The sequence below is a fragment of the Tupaia chinensis genome, unplaced genomic scaffold, assembly GCF_000334495.1.
Source record: "Tupaia chinensis unplaced genomic scaffold, TupChi_1.0 Scaffold000396_1, whole genome shotgun sequence".
NCBI classification, from domain to species: Eukaryota; Metazoa; Chordata; class Mammalia; order Scandentia; family Tupaiidae; genus Tupaia; species Tupaia belangeri.
Genome location: NW_006159898.1, coordinates 930,588 through 939,227, shown reverse-complemented (window position 1 = coordinate 939,227; position 8,640 = coordinate 930,588).

The window sequence follows — 8,640 nt, the reverse complement described above, 5'->3', positions numbered from 1 at the left end:
ATCACACTAGAATATTGTACACACACACACACACACACACACACACACACACACACAAGTTAAAAAAAAAACTCTATTGGCTTATTTGGGGCTTATTTCTGGGGTCTCCATTCTCCACCTGTCTGTTTTTTTCCCCTGATATTATGCTGTTTTGATTATCATAGCTTTGTAGTATATTTTGGGGTCAGGGAGTGAGATATCACCTACTCTGCCCTTCTAAGCAAGATTTCTTTGGCAATATGAGGTCTTTTATGCTTCCAGATGAATTCTACGATGGTCTCTTCTAAATCTTTTTTTTTTTTCTTTTTTGAAAGGTTTTTGCTATAGGGCGTGTACGCTCATCAAAAAGACAGAAAGCAAGAAATCCACCCCACAGGGGGGATGGCCACACCACAATTCCTTCTCCATTCTCCTCTCAAGATCTTGGGCACACATGCACACACACCCGGTGTGAATTTAAGCCACTGGGTTCAGGACTCAAACCACGGTCAACTACATGAGATCCCAGCGACATAGCCATCACGCCAACTGTTGATCCCTCTTCTAAATCTTTGAAGAATTTTTCTGGTAATTTAACTGGAATTGCATTAAGTATGTAGATTAATTTGGGTAGAATTGCCATTTTGATTATATTAATTCTTTGAATCCAGGAACATGAGACATCTTTCTACTTTTTTGTGTCATTTTCAATTTCTTTTTAAAGATTTTTATAGTTGTCTTTGTAATGGTCTTTGACTTCCTTAGTCCTCTCATTTTTAAAGTCATGTCACTACATATATGGTCTCTTCTATAATGAATTTTAAGAAGTCTTAACTTAGGTCTTAGTAAAGAGTAGCTATCTTAATTTTTTTCCTCACACTCAGTTTATATCTTTCAGGTAGGGTATGTATAAGTGTGTGTTTGTGTGATTATCAGTATTAACTTTTACTTATAACTTATCTGCTACCTTCTTACAGGGAAGATTAGGTAATTCAGGAGACGATCCTTTGGGTCTCTACCTTTGTGTAGTGATGGGTTTTAGGATATGCTGCCCCCATATTGGGATCTTGGTATTTAAGAAAACAGAGGAAGGCCACGCTTACCCTTCTCTTGCCCTTCTCCCCTGAAGAAGATCATAAAGCTCAGGATTTTCTGACCTTTACCTGAAGCAAGTCATAACATCTTATATGAGAGATGCCTCCCTCTACTCTGTGGACAGGCACAGGGAAGGTGAGCAGGACCTGCTGTTTCCTCTAGCTTACTACCACTTGATGTTACTAATTTATTCGGTCATACTTCACAATTACTCCCTTCTTCATTGAACTGAGCACAAAAAAAAAATACAGTTTTATGCATTTTTCTTATGAAAGGTCCTGTGCCACATAAAACTTAACAAATTTGTATGCTTTTGTTAATCTCTTGTTGTAGGGGTTTTAGCCAGGAACCTAAGAAAAAAAAAAGAAGAAATGTATTTTTTCTCTCCTACAGTACCTTGCATAAATTCCATATGCATTTTACTTTTTAAAAATCCTTATCATTGGCTGGATCTTCTAGATTGAGATATAAATATCTGCCTGTATGCCAAATTATATATATGTTCATGATTTTTCCTCCTTTCATAATATTTAAAGACAACTACTCAATGAGCCAAAGTCTTCCCCATAGATCAGGATCTGAATTAGCAGAAGTTCCCCAAGAGGGGATGCATGGCCTGTTTCTCTTCTAGATTTAATGAAAAAAATCATAAAAACATCATTAGAAACTCTCCTGTGTAGATAGCTGCTTGACTGCTTGACATATTTATGGAGTCCATCAGGGACAAGATCAGCAGCATAATTAAAATTTATTTATTTCCTTCTATCTCTATCATTTTTTTCCCCTTAATTGATGAGAATGGATTTAGATAGCTAATCATCGCTAGAACCTAAGGAAAGTTGGGCCAAACATATGATGTCAAAACTTCCAAAGAGGTTAATGTTGCATGTGATTTGACACATATTCCTCAAAAACCTACAATTACAGTTGGTAAATTGTCCTCAGTTCCTATGGGAGAGTTTGAATAATGGTTGGGCTTTAATTAATCAATGCACATTAATTGAGATCTAGACTTAGTAACAAGGGCTGGGATTGAACTAATCTCTCTAAGAAAATGATAACCAAGTGTTTGGTTCTTGGGAGCTGAAGCTCTGAGTTATAATTGCTATCATTTTTATTTTATGACAAAAGAGTCTCAATTTTATATCTATATTCAATTTCTACAAAGGAAGGACTTACAGACCTCAACAAGTAGAAAAATGGAGGTGCTGGGGAAAGAAGCCTAAAGCCATATTTGCTTAGAAAGACTAGAATTTCTATTTAGAGATTGTTTAATTTTGGCTTTGGGTGAGGTCCAGTAGAATTTATTGGGGGTGGGACCAGCAGTTAGTGTAATGGCTATGTTGCTGGACTCCCATGTAGTTCACTGCGGTTCACATCCTGGACTTGGTGGCTTAAAACTCACTCCGGGAGCGTGTGCATGTGTGCCCGAGATCCCGAGAACTGAGGAGAAGGGATTGCGGTGCAGCCATCCCTTCTGGGGGGTGATTTCTCGCTTTCTGTCTCTCTGTCTCTCTCTGTCTGTCTGGCGAACGCACGTGTCCTATAGTAAAAACCTCTTAAAAAAAAGAATTTATTGGGGCGATTTTCTAAGTCATTTTCCTAATGTGAGTCCACTCCTTGACATTAATACTAGTTCTTAATTAATATGCATTCATTTTTTATTAAAGCCCAGACATTCAATATTTTTCTAGTAATCAAATGCAAATGTAGTTTTATAGTATCCTATATTTTTTCCATTATAGAATTTATCATATATACTGAATTGCAATTATTAATTTCTCATCCCCCAATACTCACATTGACAGTCAACACTGCAAATCAAGTGCAATTTTTCAATCCTTTTAGTAGTTCTAGAGCTATTCGAGAGCTTGGCATACATAACAGATGTCTTAAGAGTTGTTTAGGAAATAATCACAAGAAGATTGTTTTAGAGAAATTATCCAAGGACAGTATACCCAAAACATACTTCAAAACTTAACAAAACTTCTTCAAGTGAAATTCATATGTGTGCACAGCACATAGCATTTTTAGGATGGGAATTTCTCTCAGCTATATTCATTTTAAAAACAGGATTTGAAAGAATGCTTTGAAGCTAGTTCATCACTAACATACTCCTTACCCTACCATGTTTGGTGTTAAACGAAGCATTGGCACATGAATCTTTTTTGTTTGGTTTCTCAAGGTATGCGTATAGGATTGTGGTGAGGGAATTTCTGAGATGGCCTTAGTGATGAATTTCCAGCTTTTAATCAGTTTAGGTGTACTCAAAAAGCTCTTATTTAATAAATTGTTTCTATTTTATTCTTTGAGCTAGATCTGATGTTATCCACACACGTGGAGTGACTTTCTTTTTCTTTTTTTCTTTTTTGCAATGGAATGAAATACAGAAATCTCTAGAAAAATATTGTATGCGAATGAAAATGTGACTGTGGCCAAAATAAACTTGCTAAATTTTCAGGACAGAACATTCATTTAACAATAATGATAACAATAACTGTTGTTTACTGAAAGCTAATTATGAATTCATTCTTTCATATGACTTATGCTACTTAATCCTCTGAACGGCATGAGGAATTTGGAGCTATCAATATTATCACTTTTAAAGATTGCAAAACTAAAGTCAAGAGAAGTTAACATTCCCAAGGTGACAGGATTTATGAATCATGATGAGTTTCAAACAGGAAACTGATTCTCAAACTTGTGTTTTTAATCACTGTATTACCCTGTACTTGATCCAGATGATAAAACATCAACGCTTAATAAAATGCAGAAATGGAACAAAATACATGTCAATTTTTATATCTAAAACCAAGGATTAATCAACTTTAATAAAACTATATATATATATATGCAATAATGTCCTGGAAAATCCCAAAGATTTTAAGAGTAAATAGATGATAAACACAGTCATCTATGTGTAGCACTGGTTAGACAATTTCTTATAGAAAATGAATTGTACACCTTTTTTCTTTCGTAAGGCATTTAACTTTTTTGTTTTAAATCTATTTGCCAAGTTCTGCTTTGGAGCCTGGAATATTAAACTGTCATCTCACAACCAAAAAAGGACAAGAGTAAAATGAAAATGGATCTCATCCCAAATAACTAAAAGTTTTTTTGGCATTGTTTAATATTTGGAGGGAAATAAGTGAGCTGTAATATAACAGAGTAGAAAGCTCCTTGCTGTCATGATTTGACTACTGCTTTTAACCCCAGAATTAAACAGAACAGACAAAAGGCATTTTCTACAGTCCACAATGAAGTAATATTCAGTCTTACAACACCATTTTTGGAAGCAAGCGCATGATCACTGAATCTCCTCTTTTTCTTTTCTAAACCCCTAAGCTGGAGACCTTATCCACTTTATTCACAGCACAGGTATTTTGCCATTGCAAAAATATTGCCTTTGTATTGGTGAGCTCTACGTGTCTATTCTACTGACACAGCGTGAAGCCGTTCTTGAGGTCTCTGCTATCTGGGAGGGTAATGCTTTAAAAGATGGAATTTAGAGTAATGTGGGACCAGCAGTTAGCGTAATGGCTATGTCGCTGGATTCCCACGTAGTCGACCGTGGTTCGCGTCCTGGACCCAGTGGCTTAAAACTCACGCCGGGTGCGTGTGCGTGCGTGCCCAGGATCCCGAGAAGAGAATCGAGGAGAGGGGATTGCGGCGTGGCCATCCCCTCTGGGGGGTGATTTCTCGCTTTCTGTCTCTATGTCTCTCTCTGTCTGTCTGGGGAGCGCACACGCCCTATAGCAAAAAACCTCTCCCCCCCCCAAAAAAAAAGAATTTAGAGTAATGTTTTCAAAGATGGAATTTATAGAGAGCTGTGTAAGAATACTATCTACATATAATAGATACTTAGCAACCTCCTGTAAAAATATTTATTTCTCCTCACTTTGTGGGTTTTTATTTTTTTTTAAGTTTCAAGAAATTGCTGCTGAATAGGATACTTCTCCTGCTTTTCCTACTGTGTTTCCTTATCTTTTTTTACTCCTTAATTTGCATCTCAAGATGCATTTGCATAAAAACAAATCCTCTTGACTTGAAGCTTTATCTTTGGACTTCTGGTGGATTGACCTCCAGTCATAATTAGTGATGGGAGAGTTACAAAAGGCTGCAATCCTGCTCCTTTATCTCAGGCTCTTTTCCATTTATCTAATAAATCTGCCACCAATCTAAATGGCAGTCCCTCCTTTCACTGACCTTAGGAAAGCATGGACTCTCTTTCCCCTTCCATTGGCCTTGGTCAATTGACCCCTAATCATACTGCAAATGTGAGCTTTTTCACTTGCAAGTGTTAGGGAGCAATCACTTTTCTGGTGTCCCAGTCATTGCTGTCTCCAATGTCCCTTCTTGTACAGCTACCTGCTCCCCACTGTAGGGGCAGGTCTAGGATTCCACTGTGGGCTGGCACCTGCTAACTCCTCATAAACCTTGAAAAATCCACTCATTTTTCGAGGGAGCTTCTTTGCTGCTCTTACTATTGCTTTGTGCTACCACAGTGTCCTGTGTTTCCATCATAACACCCACCACATTATTGCCGTTGCTTACTTAAATATCTGTAAACTGCATAGATGTAAAGATCACATTAAGTTTACCTCCTCTAACGTATAACATCATGCGTCGCATTTAGTACATGCTCAGTAAACATTTTTGTTTAATTTTTAAAATTTGTCTTTACTTTTTACATGTAATCATTGTTCATCTTAGCTGCATACATTATGGTGTATTTTCAAAGCACACATGAGGAATGAATGAATATTGATCAGCTACAGTGTATGTGGGGCACTTGGTCAGATGTCACTGGGGGAGTTCACTAGAGGCAGAAACATGGGATCAACATGACAAGAAGTGACTTGCCTTTCTGGAACTGCCCAGCCCATGATATAGCCACTTACTACATAAACAGTGGGGGAGATTCCAGGGTAAGGAGGTGGTGGTAGGTAACTTGGAAGAATAAACATGAACAACAGCAGAAAAATGAAGAACAGGAGAACAATGAGAAAGAGCAGATGAAAAGATTCAAAGTGGCTTTTGCACCACAACAGTCTAGATCATTTCAGTCTTCTGTGAGAATTGTGGCCTATGGAGACCTCTCTGTTTCATCTTGAATTCCATTTATTTCAATATGTTTTTCATGTTCCCTAGAAGATTATCCCTTTTCCTTCCCTAGAAGGCTACCCAGTTCCTTCCCTGAAACTGACCTATTTTATATTGTAGTCATTTGCATGCATGCCATACATAGGCTCTTACACTTAACTGTAAGCTTTCTCGGGGGGAGGGGGTGAGGGTGTGCTATTCTTCATTCATTCTTGTATCTTCTGTCTGCCCTAAAATCGATTACATTGCATGCATGCATTATTGTTATTATTATACCTTTTGATTTGGGGGTGGATATTTTCATCTATGATGCATGGGTGTAATAAATAAAAAAAGCTTTCTCTCTTCTTGCTGGATCTACTAAACATGCTATTCTGTAGCTATTGGGCTTTATGGACCAACATATCTGGCCACTGGTAAGTAGTCCTTGGGTTTGAAGGCTTGCATATGAAGTTTAGATACTGTGAGAAGCTAAGTTACATTTCCATCATTTTCTAATAAAAAAAATATACCTAAAACGTTCACGTCTGCCTTTTAAGCTAGAGAGTGTAATAATTACTTGAATTGGAAGGTAAAAACTTTGACTACATAAACAGACTTGTGTTCCCTGTTGTTGGCAACTGCTGTCAACTGACGAGAGCTGAGACAATCATGGAAGAGATTTGAAACATCTGAAAGCACCAGTGTACCCTCGAAATGGTGAATCACAACTGCACCTTTGGCTGTCTGCTAATGAGAATCCTACACTGTTTGAGATGAAGCAGCTGAGAGGCTAGGAGATTTCTATTTCATATAGTTTAGTTGTCTGATCTCTTACATATCAGTTAATGTATGCAGACCTTATTCCCTATATATATATTTTTTTTTTTTTTTTGAGAGAGACTTTTGCTATAGGGCACATGCACTTGCCGGAGAGACAGAGAGAGAAACAGAAAGACAAAAAGCAAGAAATCACTCCGCAGTGGAGTTGGCCATGCCGCAATCCATTCTCCTCCATTCTTATATCAGGATTTTGGGCATGCACACACACTTGCCTGGCATGAGTTCTATGTATGTGTGTGTGTGTGTGGGTGTGTGTATATATATATATTTTAGAGAGAGAGAAATTTTTGATATGGGGCACATGTGCTAACTGGGTGAATGAAGAGACAGAAAGTGAGAAATCACCTCCCAGGGGGCACACCATATGGTCACACCGTAATCTCTTCTCCTCCATTCTCTTCTCAGGATCTTGGGCACACATGCACACACAGCCTCGACCGTGGTCGACTATGTGGGAGTCCAACAATGTAACCTCTATACCATCTGCTGGTCCCTCCCATTATATTTTAAACAATGCAGTTTAAGATCTCTTTCAGATTCAGATTTCTATAATTCTCTGACGTTTTAGAAAAAGTAAGGAAAAAGGTAATAGACGAACAACGTTGTTTCTTCAAATTATGTTTACAGCTGGTCTTACTGCAGTGGGATCTACTATGGTTGAACTTTCTGTAATGTAAAAAGCATGAAAGTTCACAGAGAGCAATTATTTCCTTTAAGGTTTTGCTTTGTTCTTCGAGGTAAGGCTCTTCCATGTTCTATACACTATCTACATTGCCCAGAAATGCTGTATATGTTAATAGAGGTGAGAATCAAAAGGTTTCAGTGCCATGCCCTCTTCCTTCTTTCAAATAGCCAATTGCAATTTTCTGCGTATTTTAAACTGACTCAAGCTAATTCTTTAAATTTTTAAATACTTGCATCCTTTACAATAGGAGAAGAATAGAAAAGTTGTATAATTTGTTTGGATTTCTAACACTATCATTTATTACTTCAGTTCTAATATACTGAATGATTTATCTAATTTGGGAGAGTAGGGAGAAAATATAATTTTTTTTTTGCTCTATAAATTTTAATATATCTCTTCAGATAACTGAGGATACTAAAAAAAATTTACAAAAATCTACTGTGAATCTTTTGCTTGGGAAAAGAAAAACAAAATGAAATAAAGCATTTAAGCCAGTGGAGAGAGGAATCTAAAGAGAAAGGAGATGATAGTTGGGACAAGTTTGTTCATTCCTTCTAAAATTTTGAAAATATATCCCCAGGGAGGATGGCCACGCCGCAATCCCTTCTCCTCCATTCTGCTCTCAGGATCTTGGGCATGCATGCACATGTGCCCAGCGTGAGTTTAAGCTATTGGGTCCGGGATTTGAACCGTAGTCGACTACAAGGGAGTCCAGCTCAGTGACATAGCCATTACACCATCTGCTGGTCCTGAAAATATATATTTTAAACTCTTATTTTGCAAAGTAGTTGATTTTATTGAGCCTATTTAAAAATATATATATAGCATGACAACTTGAATGATTTTAAGCTTTTGGAAATTTTCAGATTTGAATCTTGTGAAATGAAAGTGAATTAAAAAATAATATACTTTTGGGACCAGCAGTTAGCGTAATGGCTATGTCGCTGGACTCCCAC